We start from the raw sequence: 18,528 nt of genomic DNA, 5'->3' as shown, positions 1-18,528 counted from the left end.
AGATAGTTTAACTATCCCCACATTTAGTTTTACATCTGGAAATCTCTGTATCTATTAACAACTCTGAAAAAGTTACATATAATGTATACCTCTGTCACTACTGATGGAATTGTGAGCAAAAAAAAAACACTTAAATAAAGAGCACTGGAAGAAACAGCAGCATAAAATCTTTCCACAGACAATCATAACATTTCCCTTGGTTTGACTAAGAAGAAAACTGATAAAGTTCCTGGTTTTGAAACTCATAATAAAACTGTGGATCAAAATGAGGAAATTTTGTTCTTAACTGACTCAAGGTTAAAATATATTAGGAAACAAAGTTTCAAGCCTCTCTGGTTTAAAAGCAACTAACTAATTTGCCTGAATTATTATGGAAGTTAATTGGGAAAGGTTATCTTATACCAATTAAATAGCTATTATTCTCAAGAACTTTTAGACCATACAGCTCATCCCATTCAAAAATATTGAGCACCAAAAGACTTAATAATACTTTAAACTTGAAATACTGCAATGCAAGGAGCTTAGGGAATAAACATTTATTTGTTGTTTGTCATACAGTATGAGAGTTTTGGCATCATTATTATTACTGAAGTATGGGATTAAACTTAATTAATCTTTCCTGGTTATATGAAGGCTTTGGTTACAAGGAAATGGGAGTAGAATACAAATGTCATTAATACAGTTTATCATTTAAACTTATTTTATTTTTATTTTATTTATTTTAAATTTGTTTACCGGGATAGTCACTGGACATGTGTTCTTTTTCAGTGGAGACCCAGGGAAATAAGTTCCAATTCATAAAATAATAGTAGTAACTGTACCACATGTTAACAATTTAATGCATTTCAAAAAACAAAGAAAAATAAAAAAACAGTGTTAGACATTGTTAACATTGATAGAACATCAAGCAGAACTTATAATCATAATACTAATAATAAAGACAATAAAACAGTGTTAGACATTACAACTATAGATATAATGCCTAGTAGGGCATATAGTTATGTACAAAGTATAATCAACATGCATAAATATTTCAATTTAAATTACAGTTGATATATACACATAATTGCCAGTGAGGTACAAAGAGCATTCAGCTTTTAGCTTCAAGAACTGGTCATGAATCCTTTAAGCAAGGATTAGAAGATATGTTAGTAGGCAAGAGTTCTATGTGGAAGTGGGGTATCCTGAGGGGCAACAGGGGCAGAGCCAGGAGTTTGCAAGGCATGTTTTTAGTTATATTTTGAATTGTTTAGATGAGCGGAGGGTCACTACTGAGTTTGATAAGGCATTCCAGAGCTTTGATATGTAGTTGTAGAAAAGGGATTCTCCCTCTAAGTTCTTTGCTTTAGTAACTTGTAGTAGAAGTTTGTTGTTGGAGTGGATGGATCATGAAGCTGAGTATGGCTGAATGAGGTCTTTGAGGGCTGGTGTTTTATTTGGGTGGTGGAGAATTCTGTGGGCTAAGGTTAGCTGATTACAGTGTAGGAGTTGTGGGAGTTCGAGCCAATTGAGCTGTTTAAGAGATAAGCAGTGATATGACTTGTAAGATGTGTTGTTGGCAAATTTAGAGATTTTATTGTAACAGACTTCCTGTTTAGCAGTTTATTGCTGTCAAATTCACCTTGAAACCACAATAATCAAATGATATACAGTACATGCTATGTCTTGAGTGCCTTGAGGTTAATAATACTGGAAATAATCTATGGAATCCAAAACTCATAAGGAATTTGTTGAAGTCTTACAGTCATAGTTATACATAAAATTTGTCATTTTACTAGGTGGCATGAACTGTCCACACATTAATTGGCTGGATTATTCATCAATATGAAATGTGAATCTGATTTTCTAGACTGCCTATTACAGTTCAATATGTTTCAAGTGACAAACACTCCTACAAGAGATAATCATATATTAGATCTTACAGCTACAAATTCTATATGACAAGTTCCCAGTGTTAAAGTAAGTCCATGTTTGAGTAAGTCAGACCAATTTCCATTCAGGTTGGGTATTTTTAGGTCTTAATCAATGACCTAAAGTTATTAAGAAATTTAATTCTCACAATTTTGATTTTAGTGACATAACTGAGACTATAGATAATGTGAACTGTTTTGAAGAGTCATGTATGAATAATGATACTAACTATTGAAGTCCATATTTTTCAAATCAATGGGGACACTTACCAACTCTAAGACATATGAAAATAGTAAGTTACCATATTGGCGGGATGTAGATTTGTGAGAATTATATACAAGAAAGAATATTAGGATTAGTATTTTAAGTGTCGGTGAGTTAATAAAATGAATAAGTATGAGTTTAACTCATGTAAATTATCTGCTAATAAGAAACAGTTCTATAAATATGTAAAGTAATTTAGTAAAAATATTGATTTTATATAATCTGTTTCTATTAATAGAAATACAGTTTATGAACCTGAAAAGATAGCCGAAGATTTTAATGTTTTTTTCCTTATTGTTGACAAACTATGTGTAATTCTTCTCTCCCAGTGTTATTAACAACAGTAAATGTTAATTGTCCAACTATAAGTGTTGATTTAATTTCAGCAGCTTTGAGTAAAACATGTAATAAAGCTTCAGTGGGCTCATATGAAACACCAATGTTGGCACATGGTTTAAGAAATAATCTTTTAGTTGTGCTGTATTTCATTTATTATTAGCCTATTATAGACCCATTAGCTTAACATCAATTTTATGTAAATGTTTTGAACAAACACTATTAAAATTACAATTTGATCTGAACAACCATCCAGGCAACTTTGATATATACCAACATGGGTTTAGCTATGGAAGATCAACTTAGTTTAGTAGAGTTTTATGATTAAGTAACACTGACACTTGGTTATTCATTAACTGTTAGAGTTATTTATATTGATTTAGCAAAAACGTTTGATACTAAATCTCATAACTCTATAATGAGAATATGTGACTAATATACTTATAACCATTTTTTGTGTAATTGGATCACTTTTTGGTTGAATGGACATACCTAAAGCACCTTTGTAAGAGGACAGCATTCTGAATAGCTTCCAGTTTTATCTAGAGTGCCACAGGGTCCAGTGTTTGGTGCCTTCATGTTTAATTTATTACTATCAACCAGTCCTATTAAAAATCACTGCTGGCAGGCAAAATATCAGATGATTGCAAGATATGATTTATTTTGGATCACAAAGAGTTGCTATTACCAATTACTAACTTACTTACTCAGTTTTGTTGTTTGGCTAAGGAAGTAGATTTTAACTTAAGTTCTAATAAATTTAAAGTTACACATTTTGGTAGGCCATTACTAATATCAACACTAGCAGTAAACAATTTAATTTTACATAGTACAACTAGCTATAAAGATATGGTTATCTTCAATTCCTCTGATTTTTCATTCTCATCTCATGTTTCTTCTATTAGGAAATCTGCCTTTGTTCTAATGTGATGAATATTCAAATCTCTTTCCTTATGAGATGAAGTTAGTTTAGTACATCTGTGTATAATGTACATTCCTCCTACACTGGTTATAATAATAATAACAATAATATGTTTTGTTCATATAATAGGGACCAGCTTAGGTTGCTTGCATTGGTTCAGAAGTAATTTACAAAGAAAAAAAAAAAAACAAAAACAATGCCTTCAGTGCAACATCTTACTCTTTACGAAATATCTTGAACTTTAATTTATATTCACTTCACTTTAGATATACCAAGGATAAAGCTAGTAAAGCTTAAAGAATACTTTTCAATCAAATATTCCAGGTTATTTATAATATTTCTTTCGCTAAAAACATCAGCGCATACAGGTATGACAATTTAAATGTTAAAATAAAAAACAAGTGGAAAAAGATCATAGAAACAAAACCACTAATCCAATAAAACGATCGTGTCAGCACACAGGTTGCAAGTCCATAAATTGTTTATTGTATAAATTCCACAAGCGCTTTCACCCTAACTCAATCGTAGGGCTTTTTCAAGTATACTTGATAAATGATTTGGCAGTTAAAACTGGATGCATGCAGTGGGAAGGGTCTTAACGATCACATATCTATCACACCAGCCTTAAAATTGCTATCGCAAGACCCTAAAAAAGTACACAATAATAATGTTATTAATAAATTATCATTAGAGTCATGATTTCCAAACAATATGTATTTTATAGCAAACATACACAGGTTTTATACATATTTTATATTTTTATATTTATACATTTATATTTACATACTATATATTTATATATTTCATTTATGGATATTTATTTACCCATACAATTTTGTGTATATAGTTACTAATTAATTACTATTTTAATATTATACTACATTATTTTTTAACATTTCTATACATTTTACACATTATATTATTATACACTATATATATATTTTTTTTATACAAGTATTCATGTACACCTGTGGTTGAAAATTCTGTGTGGTACTAGTTTTGATAGGTTGCATTGTTTTTTGTTATTTTTTGATATTTTTTGAATTTGATATATTTTTGTTATATTTTTTGTCATACATTCATTGTTATACATTCATTCATTCATATATTTATGCATATATATTTATATGTACAATGTGCACAATATTTTTGACTATATATTTTTGTTAATTTTCATTAATACATTCCTTTTTGGAGGAATGCAGAATATTTATATTATTTAGTTATTTTCTACCTTTGGGACAGATTTTGATACAAAGATTTTTTAAGACAATTAATTTCATTTATGTAAATTGACTTATTGAAGGCAATTAACTGTGATTAGTATGGTATAAATATGTGATGTCAGTGGTTATTAATTGATTCTGAAGAGGTCTCCGGTAAGGAGATGAAAGAGCTAAATCTGAAGTTATTTTGTGTAATAAAGCTTTGAACCATTTAGGTGTCGAGTTCATTTTGGAATTATTATTCTTCGAACCATTAGGTGGCATTATTGGTGGTACCCACTTGATAAGGAGGACTGCCTTTATTGATCCGGGAAGCTGAGTTGCAGTTTGGTTTATACTTGAAAAAGCCCTACAATTGAGTTAGGGTGAAAGCACTTGTGGAATTTATACAATAAACAATTTAAATGTTATTATTCCAATGTATAGAGAATTTATAAATCAAGTACTAACTAGACAATGGAAACAAATTACTGTCTATGTTAGCTTATCTTTTGATAAAATAACTTTAAAATCAAGTTTTAATAATTTGGTGGGAGATACCCCGGGATTCATGCAGCTCAGCACAAGGACGGTTTTAGCCTTGCACTGAGCATCCTCCTAACAGATGGTGCAGCAGCACCATATGAATATTTATGAGGGCGTGCTGCCGCACCCTTGATGTGCACAGGAAACATGTGCAAGTGCAGGGGGCTTGTGTAAGTGCTCTACAGAGGCGTAAACATTCCCCCACAGTTGTACAACCTACTATGCTTACAATTAGAGCTCGCCTCTAATAGTAAGCAATTAAAGACAGTGTCCATGGATACCGAAATGTATGCTAAGCATACAAGAGTGTCCACGAACACTAAAATAAAAGTAGTAAACACATAAGCACATAGTGGAATGTTGAGCCCCGTCTCTAGAACTATCACAATTAGATTCCTCGTGTCCCTATCTTACATTTGTATTGCTACATTATCGAAAGTGTAAGCGAAGCGCAGCATGTTTGAGCGTCGCTGCCCCCTGCTTAGCGTAGCTTACACATCAAAATAATCCAAACAGAAAAAAACATGCAGAATCAATGTTAACATCAATAGTGTAGTGATAAGAGCATCTGCTTAATGAACAGGCATTCAAGGTTGGAGTCCCACTATAGCAAAAATCATTTTCCATGTGGAATGTGTATACGAACATATTTATACATCATTTTGCTGTATAGCCTACATAATAACATGTAAATGTGAACTGGAGTACCGCATGAAATGGTTAACTAATGTCATTCAATCAAAGTGGTAGTGTCATAATGAATAAGGCACTAGTAAGCAGGTGTAAGCACAAATAAGCAGTAGTGAACACATATAAGTACCAGTAAGCAAGTCTAAGTGCGTTTGCATGGGTGTAAGCAGTACCCAGCATAGGAAATGTATATAATTATGTAGATGTATGTGCATGTGTATGTACAGATATAATATATATATATATATATATATATATATATATATATATATATATATATATGTATATACATCTATGAAGAATGAACGTCATGACAATAACGCAGACAAAAAGAATGAGAAGGGAATCAACAGCGACTCCAGTATTATTTAGTGCTGTCAGCATATGGCATATCAAGCTGGGCATGGGTGAGCAGAGAACTGCTACACACACCACAGGGAGGATACTACCAGTGGGAGTAGCATTGTCGATCTGCTAAGTTTACTTTACAAACAATCACACGGTAGTCCCTGGTGGGACTACCCAAAAATTGCTAGGATGGGTGGACCTCCGACCATTACACAAGCAAGGGCAGGTATGTTCAAGGACTAAATGGTGGGAGAGCCTGATAAGTCATGGGGTGGGACAACATACATGTAGGGTCCCTAACGCTGGTGAGAGGGCAATGTGTGGAGGTGTGTCATGGCTGTGATAGCAACTGCAGAATAGATGGTTTGCGTGTATGTCGAACTAGGGTGGGGTGGAGAAACCATGGGTATGAAATTATGGATCCAGGTGTGTCAGGGTTGGATGGCCTGGTTCTAATTGTACCACCTCGTGGATGTCAGTGAGTTCGTTATAAGTATATATGCATACACGCATGCATACATTTATATGTAGAAGTACATTCCCTGTAACACATTCATTCCTTTTGCAGACATAAATAACATGAAAGTGCCCCTACAAACCTCGACAGTACATAGAATAAAAGGTTGTGCATAAGAGGGAAGGGACGAATCTGCAAAAATGCAGAAGTGTGTACATTGTCCGAAGTCAGTGCTGTTCTCAAAAAATCAAATGTGAGGCTTTCTCACACATGGAATCATTCCTGTGATCTGCCTGCTACAGCAATGCCAATCACTAAACCTGTCCTGTTTGTAATATAATTTCACCAAACTCATACATTATTAGCTCTCATGTGTAACGTGTGCATTGTCACATAATCATAGTTATTAATTTATTGTAGTATTATGTTAACAGGAGTAATGATGTAATGAAGTATAGAGTCTAGTCTTGAAATAAAAACATGTGTGTCCCAGGTGGGACAACCCAAAAATTGTGAATAGTGTCCTATTGGTCACTCATTTCACCAATGTCTGTAGACTAAAAGTTTGGGATGTGTGAGGATACGTGGAGTGAGTCAACCCATGGGATGGGTTTACAGGAGTAGGGAGTGGCCAATGTGTAGTGGTGTGGCTATGCCGTGTATCTAACTGGAGAATGGATGACTGCTGTGTCAGTGAAGTGTTAGGGTGGGTGTTTGGGGAACTAGGATCCATGGGTATATGGGTACATATGCAAATGAAGCAGCACAGCAATAGTGTATTAGTTAGAGCATCCACCAAACAAGCAGACATTCCCATTCCGAATCCCACTGCAGCACATATCATTTTCCATTAAACTGCGTATGAACATATTTTGACATCTGTCTGCTGTATAACCTGCATAATAACAATTAAAAGTGAACTGGAGTGAAGTGTCATCATGAATAAGGCACTAGTAAGCAGGTTTAAGCATAACAAAGCAATAGTAAGCATATATAAGCACCAGTAAGAGTGTTTAAGTGCATTTGCATGGGGGTATGCATTGCCTTACAGACGTATATACATATACATATATATATATATATATATATATATATATATATATATATATATATATATATAAAAATATATATACATATATGTATATATATATATATATATATATAGTTGCAGACATATATATATATATATATATATATATATATATATATATATATATATATATATATATATATATATATGTGTGTGTGTGTGTGTGTGTGCATAGATATTCACAGATATACAGCTATGATAGGAAACAGCACACAAGAATGACATATTTTCACAGGCAATGCCAATGGAAGTGAGGGGCCCAAGCAAGAAACATGTAACACGTAGCATGACCCCTCCCCAGCTGGACAGAGGAAACATACACACAGACCCACACATAATGTAAATAGTCCACTGCTCCCCTGACCACAGGCAGGATACAACCGGGGGGGTGGACAGAGTGCACCTATGAAATCTAATCTTGAAACAGACAGGACCGTCCCTTGTGGACACCCTAAAAATTGATATATAACCAAAGTTAGCCGATATGATGACCATTCTGGCTGGGGTGTGTACATACCTGGAATACAAGGGTGGGAAAGCCAGATGACCCATGGGTAGAGACAACGTATGACATGGGTCCCATGAAGTGGAGAGTGGGCAGTGTGTAGTGGTGTGTCCAGACCCGACCTGCACCCAGAGTAAGGATGGGTGCTGCATAGGAGGTGCGGGTGGGGGAACTATGGGTAGCTAGTTATGGGTCTAGGTGTGCAGGTGTTGGCTGATGTGGGTCTGTGGACAGCCCCAGGGATGTCAGCAAAAGTGTTCATTCGACAGAGGTGTCACCCAATGAACAGACACACCCGCTATGAGTCTCACTGCAACAAAGTCTAATCTACATGGCAGAGAATGGAATAACCAGATGCAGATGTATATATGTAGAGGAATGTGTGTGCATATCTACCCACAGCTACATGGAGATATACCTCTCCCTCTCCGTAGTACAAACGTATATATGCAGAGACAGAATACATATACATACCCACATATAGATATATACATATGCAGACACCCATACACCCATATGTTGTTAGATATACATAGACAGCAATATAAAAAATTATACATGTATGCATTCATATACGGATATATCTGTATATAGTAATGTATATATATATATATATATATATATATATATATATATATATATATATATATGTGTGTGTGTGTGTGTGTGTGTGTGTGTGTGTGTCTGTGTAAATATACACATGTAAGGATATGATACAGCAGTTATGAATTACATATGTTCACAGGCCATGTAAATGGGGGTAAGGGGGTCTAATCAACAAACGTGTAACACATAGCATCAACCACCCCCACCTAGACAGGTGAAACATACAAACACATGATACAAGTAAACACACCACTGCTTCCCAGACCACAGGCAGGATACTACCAGTGGGAGAGACCTACCAGGTCTAATCTTGAAACAAAGACATCAATGTTCCTTGTGGGACACCCCAAAAATTACTGATCATTGGAGTCAGTCCCAGTAATGATTCATCAAACCAGGCTTTAGACGTACATGGACCAGTAGGTTGTGCAAGCCTGATAACCCATGGGCCGACATAACGTACGACATGGGTCCTGACACATGGAGAGTGGTCAGTGTGCAGTGATGTGGTTAGACCTCCACCTGCAGCCACAGTAAGGATGAGTACTGTAGAGGAGGTGCAGGTGGGGGAATTATGGGTATGCAATTTTGGGCCTAGGCGTGCAGGTGTTGGCTGGTGCAGTTGTATTAGGACTGCCCCCGGGGATGTAAGTAATATTCTAAAATGGGAAGAGCTTATGCCCATACCTCTCAACCCCTAAGACAAAACCACTGGACAAAACATAAACTGTTGGGGGAACAAATAGGGACAGAAAGCACATATTCCACTTACAACCTTAGAAAGTTGATAGAATAATAAGTATGCCTTAACATGACTGGGCTGAAGGATGTGGGGTCCTAAACCTAATTACTTGTCTGTCTTTAATGGTGTCAGTTCCCAGGTATTTGCCAGACAGGTGCAGATTGTAAGAGGAACACCCCAACAGTATGAAGCAAACTCTGGACAGGTCGCAGATTCCGCACAGTTGACCGGCATACTTACACCTAATGGGCAGCCATTCCCGATAGGGGTCCCACAGCAGCACAGTCCAGTTTAAATGGCTAAGTATGGAATGACCATATGTGTCGTTACATAACCCACTACACAACACCTACCAACACATGCTTGCAACACCCCACTGTAGGCATGTAAGCCGATGTAATAGGCATCACAAGGTATTATTGTATTCCTCACCCCCACCCAGGGGTGTGAGTGTCAGATGTAAACACCAAATGCAGTGCATTTGCAAGTGTGGGAGCAAGAGGGTGTAAGCCTGTTTGGGTGCCAGTATGTGAGTATCATACTGGTGAAGCAATGTAGAGGCTAACTGAGAGTAAGAAACTGTAACCGGAGGTTAGCATTGCTTAGCTCCATGCAAACCTTCACATACCCACTCACAACTGCTTTATAGTGCCTTAATCACTCTGTACCCAACAGCTCATGTTCTGGCCAGCAAGAAAATAAACAGTCTCTCCAAGTCTAGAACTCAGGAGCCTGTACATTACAGTCACAATAGTTAACCACTACGCCATGATAGCAATACATATAAAGGAGGTATCAGCAACTAATCCTCACAACAGGGAAATCATATCAAATATGTGAACTGAATCTATGTTCAGTGTAATGTTCCATAACCTGACACAGACCATACATATGAACTGGAGTACTGCAGTAAACATAGAGTTGAGGTGTCACTGTAATAAAGTTATGAAGTCCCCAGGACCCCATACTGTGTACGTACACATGAATGATGGATACCAGACACATATATAACCTGTAATGAATAAGACATAGCTTAGCCTTTTCAAAACCGGCCAATTCCGGAAATGTTCGGGAATCCGGGCCTACTTAAACCAAAGAGGTGGGAATACAGCTTATTAATGGTTGTAGCATCCCCCTGCAGGCAGAATGGCTGGAGTGGAAGAAGGCATCCAGGAGTCCAAATTCATGGTATGGCTCCTGGTAAAGCACCATGACAGGAGATTACTGCGGGCCAGTACCAGGGTTCACAGTACAAAATGGTGGCCTGGGACAGTCTCGCCCGTGACCTCACTAGTGGCACAGGTATCCCCTGGACTGGTGAGCAGGTCAGGCTTCACCATGCAGACCTGAAGCAGCTGAGGGGGGATGTCCTGGAACAGTGGATCCAGGAAGCAAGGCAGATGCAGAATGCCTCAGAACTGAGTAAGTACTCCTTCCACTACGTAGTTAATAATTGCCTAGCTTGTGTATACTATGGATAGGTATGGCTAAATATCACTGTACTTCTCTGACAGCTGCAGATGAGTGTTTTGCGAACCAGCAAACCTATGATGCTAGGCTACAAAGGATGCGTCGCTAGGCAGGTTGGTAAATAGCCTGCATGTACTGTCATAACAAATAAATGTAAGAGCCTCAGAAAGTGTTGTACCAGTATACAGAATTGTGTAATATGCTCCAAATAAAGGTGTAACCCCTGCATTGCTTCTGTTTATTCTGCAGTCATATGTTGTTGTACTGCTGCAGTTATTAACTAGTACTGTTGTAGTAAACAGTGTTAGCCACACTGTGGTATGCAGATAAAATGTGTATGAAGTGCTGCATAACAATGTTGGAAGTGCAGACAGGTCAGTCATATTAGACTAAATACATTGCAAAGCCTCACAGCAATTGCCTGATAGCATAGTGTACAGTGATCTTAACTGTATTGCTTTTGTCACACACAGCAGGGCTTTGGATCCGAGGAGCGCCAGTGAGTTGTATGCATAATCATTCCACACAACTGCACACAGTTTGTTAGAATGTTCAGAGAATGCTGTATGCATATATACACTTAACAACTGTACAGAATATGCTAGAATGCTCCAATAGAAAGTGGTATGCATATTCATATTCCCTCAACTGTTCCAATCTGCCCAGTATGTCCTGATAAATGGCCCACATCACCTGCCTTTTGTCCTGTTCCCCTGACAAATTAGTGTGATAGTCAGAGAATGTACATGCAAACATACCTGTCATCCCAGCACCTCACCCAAAGTGTATGACAGCTGTCTTAAAACATGTTGCATTAACACCTGCATCTTGTCAAGCCTGTACATAAGACATAGGTACCGTACATACTAATCTACAAACATGCCATTGTACAATATAACGCCATTGGGTAGTGTAATAATACATGTAAGGGACAGACCACTGCAGTGACTACGGATGTTGTGAAAACTACAAGGATTTATTAGTTGTTATTTAACTCTCTCTCACTCACGCCTACCATATGTGCAATAATAACCAATTTACACAACTCATTTGGTATGTCTACACTCCTAACCTTTGTTGGAATATATGTCCTGTTGGTTTATAAATATTCACATCTGTTTCTATGCATGTGCCATGTTAAAATACTCTGATATTGGTGTCCTGTTGCCATCATTAAAACCTGCATGTTGTTCTAATGGCCACTGTTTACCCATATATGCATGTGTTCTGCCTGCTCTGCAACTATTTAATATCTGGTGCCCTGGGTAATGGGAATACCTATGCATGCTGTTATAACTAATCGTGAATGCTGTTGACTATTACTGACCCATATCTTCCTTAAACATGCTACAACATAACTTGTATGGGAAGGCTGGTCCTAGTGAACCCACCTGTCCCACCTCAGCTGGCCATGGTAATGGGCACCAGCACATCTGGGGCCCAGCCTGGGACTTCCTCATCCATTGGCCCTGCACCACCTTCAGGTGGAACCACCCCAGGGGATGGGGCTCAACCCCCCCCCGGGAGCGGGAGCGGTACGGTCCGTGCCGTGGTGCATAGGAAGCTCGACAGGGAGATTTGAGACCGCCTATGCCAGCTTGAGGGCTGAGTGGCGCAACTAGAGGGTGAGCCTGCCCCTCCTACACAGCCCCCAGCACAGCCACCTTCTGGGCTGTGAAGGTGCAGAGGTCACTGCCCATGGGTGGGGACCTCAGTCCCACTGCATCCATTTGTGGGCTCATGGGCTTGCGACTTCTAAACACCCCTCCCAATCCAAAGTGTTTTCCCCTCACATGTGTCATATACTGCCCCTATACACATCCTTTTTGTCTTGTCTGTCATCCTACCCAACATATCCTCCCTGATCATATCTACACCCCTTCCCCAACATCCCACTCTCACCTAAAAAGAAAAGAAAAAAGGGCAATCTGTTTCTGCAAAAAAAGCATGTCCCATACATAGCTGTCCATTTTGCACACATGTCCACTGGACACATGTAAACTTTTCTAATTGGCATCACAACATACTATTGTTGTCCTCACTCCTCTCTCAAGGTTGTGAGTGCCCAAATGTACTGCCAAATTTATTGCAAATGCACAGACGTTGCTGTAGAAGAAATGGACAGCTATGGACCTTCCCTACACCCTTCCTGCACATCCCTAGCTACCTTGCTTAATGTCTTTCCCTCTTTGTGCCCTTTTTTCACCACTTTCCTATCACCCCTTTTTTCTTTTCTTTTAAAGAAATTAGCGTGGGCGTAAGTGGGAGTAAGCACATTTAAGCAGCAGTGAGCGGGTTTTAGCCTGTTTGCATGGGGGTAAGCACTGCCTACACAGATTAAGCAATCAAGAAGGTAACTGAGTGTAAGGAGCTGTAACCAAAAGCAACCACTGCTTACCGTCATGCACACTCGCTCACAACTGCTTAAAAGTGCCTTAATCACTCTGTATCCAACGGTCCTTGTCCTTCCCAGCAACAAAATAAATAGCCTCTGCAAGGCTCGAAACCATGACCCTGCACCCTACAGCCAATGTGACTTACCACTAAGCCATGCCGGATATCACAACATACTACTGTTGTCCTCACCCCTCTCTCAGACACACGATCCTGGTATGCACATGACTCCTAAAGGTTCCATGTACACGTGAAGCAGACGACCCCATTGTACATTGTGCCAGACAGAAAATCTGTGTTGGTTACATTTCTAGTAATCATTTTAAATCGAGTTGCTGGCTACTGAGACTTGTCTGCATATATCAACTGGACACAAGCTGATTTAAGTATATTTTTCTGCACTTACTTAAGATTTGAGTCAGTAAATATTGTGTGTCTTTGATTCACTAAATATTGTGTCTCTGTCTATCTGCAATTATCTGAGCTCACTGAAAGTTGTTAGACTGCTTTGAAATTACTTTGTTAGTGTTACTTAGCTTGGGGGTTTCTGCTAGCATTAAAATCTGTGTTGGTTAAATTTCTAGTAATCATTTTAAATCGAGTTGCTGGCTACTGAGACTTGTCTGAATATATCAACTGGACACAAGCTGATTTAAGTATATTTTTCTGCACTTATTTAAGATTTGAGTCAGTAAATATTGTGTGTCTTTGATTCACTAAATATTGTGTCTTTGTCTCTCTGCAGTTAATTCCCCAACCCCCCTCCCTATTTCTAGCTGTGGTGTTAATCTTGGTGGCTTTGGAATTGCCCGCCACTGCTGTAAATCTCTTTCTGCACACTCCTCCTGGACCCATCTCATTTGTTCACTCAACTGAGTACAGTGAGATCATATTTTGATTTTGGATACTCCTACCAGTCCCATCTCCTCTGCAGTGCACAGAGAAAGCACTTGGGAAGGGCATTCCCCTGTAGTATCTTAATCTGCTCTGTTTCCTCCGTCTCAAAAAAAAAAATTGCACTTCATCTGCCTTACTGTATTTGTGTTTCTTCCTACTTTATTACCTTATTTTGCTTTTGCCTCTTCTTAAAATTACTCAATTGAATTTATTCTGCTGCCTTTATTACTGCTTGTTAGTAGCCTGATTAAATTGTAACTGTTATTCTAAGGCCCTTGGTTTAAGCACTTGGGCTTCAAACCAGTTGTTTTACATTAAGAAGGTTTGTGGTCTGCACTGTTGTGGCAGGACAGGTAGCATACATCCTTCTAAGTTGGGAACTGCAGATTGAAGGCTCAGTGTCTGTTATTCTAAAAGTGTATTAGTTCTGGGTTAAGAACTTGGGCTTCAGGCCAGTTATTTTACATTAAGAAGGTTTGTGGTCTGCACTCTTGTGGGAGGAGAGGCTAGATTCTGCCCTTCTGAGCTGGGAATTTCTGGTTAAAGGCTTATTGCACAAGCTTACTTGAACTGTTTCTTTCTGAAATTGGTACACCTTGTTTGCTATAGCATAGACTAGATTCAGGCCGGCCAGATCTAGCTTTGTTTGTATAACTTGTGCACTGATCCAGGTCGTCTTTTTTGGAGAAGGTTTCTCTGTACCCTAGTGGCAGGACTGTGCAGTTAGAACTTGTCTGATTGAAGACTGTTGGAACAGGGCTCAGTTTTAAGCTTTTTAACTGGTTAATTGGGTAAAGTGTTGTTTAGATTGTATCTGCTCTATTTTCTGGAGAAACAATATATATATATATATATATATATATATATATATATATATATATATATATATATATATATATATATATATATATATATATATATACTTGTTTCTTGCCTTTCTGAACTAGTATCGTCCAGTTTTCATGTTATTGCTGAATCCAGGGCTGTGTTACAAGTTTCTTTGTTGCCATATCTTACTTGGATAGAAGGAAGTTTCTCTGTTCACCTGTGAGAGATGGGAGCTTTGAGCAGCCTATCTGTCCCTGGAGGAGTGGTTTCAGCCCAGAAGTTAATAGTTTATTAGCCATTTTGGGCTAATTTCTATCTCTTTCACTTCTCTGCTATAAAAACCTCATTTGCACAGTTTTTACACTTGTATTCCACTCAGCAAGTGCCTTCCATGTGTTCTGCAGAGTCTACAGCAGCAGAGAGACAAAAGAGTGACTTTGGAGTGATTACGTATCACTTTTCTGCTTTTCTTGCTGTCTTAACTAATTCTGCCTAAAACACCAGTTTTTTTTAGTGAATCTGTGATTTAAAAAGTTTGTTATTGTATACAACTCTGCACAGCTCCTCGTGGTGTCCTGCAGAGTGATACAGGCAACAGAGAGACCCAAGAGAGACTTTTCCAGATTTAAGTATTTTTTTCTCAGTTTATTTGCTCCAACTACCTTTTCTCACCTAAAAAGTGGATTTCTAACTGATCTGTGCTTTAAAAAGTTTAAATTGCATTTGCCTTCTGTTTTTTACAGTTTTTACACTTGTTTTATATCAATTTAAGTAATTTTTGTATTGTATAACTGTTGTAGGCAACACACTAAAGTGCGCTAGCCTGTTTATAGCATTTACAGTGTTTTCTGTGTGTTTTTCTGCTGTTTCCTGAAAAAAACAAAACAAACAAAAATCAAACAAAACAAATCATATTTTCCTACCTTTGCTGAACTAGATTAGTCCAGATTTCTGGTTTTGCTGAATTCTGGACTGTGGTATAGTTTCCTGAGTTGCCCATATACTTACTTGGATAGGAGGAACTTTTCTGTTCACCAGTGAGACTGGGGAGCTTTGAGCAGCCTATCTGTCCCTGGAGGAGTGGTCTCAGCCCTGAAACTAGCAGCGTATTGGCCATTTTGGGTCAATTCCTATCTCTTTCAGTTATCCTGCTTTAAAACCCGCATTTGCGTGGTTTTGCGCCAGTATACAACTCCACACAGCTCCTCGTGGTGTCTTGCAGAGTGATACAGGCAACAGAGAGACCCAAGAGAGACTTTCCCAGATTTAAGTATTTTTTCTCTGTTTTTGCTCCAACTGCCTTTACCCGCCTAAAAAGTGAATTTCTAACTGTTCTGTGCTTTAAAAAGTTTAAATTGCATTTGCCTTCTGCTTTTTACAGTTTTTGCACTTGTTTTATATCAATTTAAGTTGTTTTGTATTGTATAACTGTTGTAGGCTACACACTAAAGTGCGCTAGTCTGTTTATAGCATTTACAGTGTTTTCTGTGTGTTTTTCTGCTGTTTCCTGAAAAAAAATTCTCTTTTCCCGCCTTTGCTGAACTAGATTAGTCCAGATTTCAGGTTTTGCTGAATTACGGACTGCGGTATAGTTTCCTGTGCTGCCCATATCCTTACTTGGATAGGAGGATGCTTCTCTGTTCACCAGTGAGAGTGGGAAGCTTTAAGCAGCCTATCTGTCCCTGGAGGAGTGGTCTCAGCCCTGAAACTAGTAGCTTATTGGCCGTTTTGGGTCAATTCCTATCTCTTTCAGTTTCCCTGCTTTAAAACCTGCATTTGCATGGTTTTGTGCCAGTATACAACTCTGCACAGCTCCTCGTGGTGTCCTGCAGAGTCATACAGGCAACAGAGAGACCCAAGAGAGACTTTTCCAGATTTAAGTATTTTTTCTCTGTTTTTTTTTTGCTTCAACTGCCTTTTCCTGCTTAAAAAAGTGAATTTCTAACTGATCTGTGCTTTAAAAAGTTTAAATTGCATTTGTCTTCTGCTTTTTACAGTTTTTGCACTTGTTTTATATCAATTTAAGTCATTTTTGTATTGTATAACTGTTGTAGGCTACACACTAAAGAGTGCTAGCCTGTTTATAGCATTTACAGTGTTTTCTGTGTGTTTCTCTGCTGTTTCCTGAAAAAAACAAAAAAAACATATTTTCTTTTCCCGCCTTTGCTGAAATAGATTAGTCCAGATTTCAGGTATTGCTGAATTCCGGACTGTGGTATAGTTTCCTGTGTTGCCCATATCCTTACTTGGATAGGAGGAATCTTCTATGTTCACCAGTGAGAGTGGGGAGTTTTGAACAGACTATCTGTCCCTTGAGGAGTTGTCTCAGCCCTGAAACTAGTAGCTTATTGGTCGTTTTGGCTCAGTTCCTATCTCCTTCAGTTTCCCTGCTTTAAAACCCACATTTGCGTGGTTTTGCATGATTTTGCACATAGCGCAGCATCGGGCAATGCTGCTTAAATGGGTTTAAACTATTCCCGGCTCCACAAAGTCTGCTCTTCACTTTTTCCCTTAGAACTGTTCTAAATCTTAAGTAAGCACTCTATTTTCATTCTAAAGCCCTGCAGTTGCTTGTATAAGTAATCTTATAAGTAAGCACTAATAAACTAAAGCACTATACCCTCTTATACTCCCTTAAATACTTGGCTCCCTATTGGTCCTTTTTGATCAGTCAAAAAGTAGTTCCTTATACTATTCTGGCATGTCCAAAAGTCAGATTCAGGTTTACTCTCCAGTCCAGCTGGTGAATCTGGGAATCTTGAGGCAATGTTACAACTGCCTTATGTACACAGACCACCCTAGCCTCCTCCCAACAAGCTCAAATATATGTGAGAGATGCAACTATATAGCCAAACTGGAGGCTGAGCTCTCAGAACCCAGTACTGGCACAGTCAGTCAGGAGGAGAAGGTAAACACACGCACCACAAATCCAGTCTCACATAGACCTATCGCAACAGCAAATCAAACACATAAACATACAAAAACATACTCGGAGGCTCTAAATAAATATCTGCCCAAGCAGCAGAGACCTCCAAAGCAGACTTCCAAGCAACCGCTACCTCATAACAATACCCAAGTATCACATAGTTCACAAAGTCAGTGTGCCACACAGTCACAGCCCTTAAGGCTAAACAACGCACCTAATACACTTGTAATAGGTGACTCTATTGTCAGACACACTGACGTCCCACTCACCAGGCTGAACAAGGAGAAGGTTACTGTAAGCTGCCTGTCGGGTGCCAAGATCCGCCACATAACACAAGCACTCAGGTCACTCCAAAGCAAGTACAAATATGACTCCGTCATTGTCCATTCTG

The sequence above is a fragment of the Protopterus annectens genome, chromosome 3.part0 (genome assembly GCF_019279795.1).
Source record: "Protopterus annectens isolate FY-2018-M chromosome 3.part0, PAN1.0, whole genome shotgun sequence".
Taxonomy (NCBI): domain Eukaryota; kingdom Metazoa; phylum Chordata; order Ceratodontiformes; family Protopteridae; genus Protopterus; species Protopterus annectens.
This window is presented reverse-complemented; position numbering follows the sequence as displayed.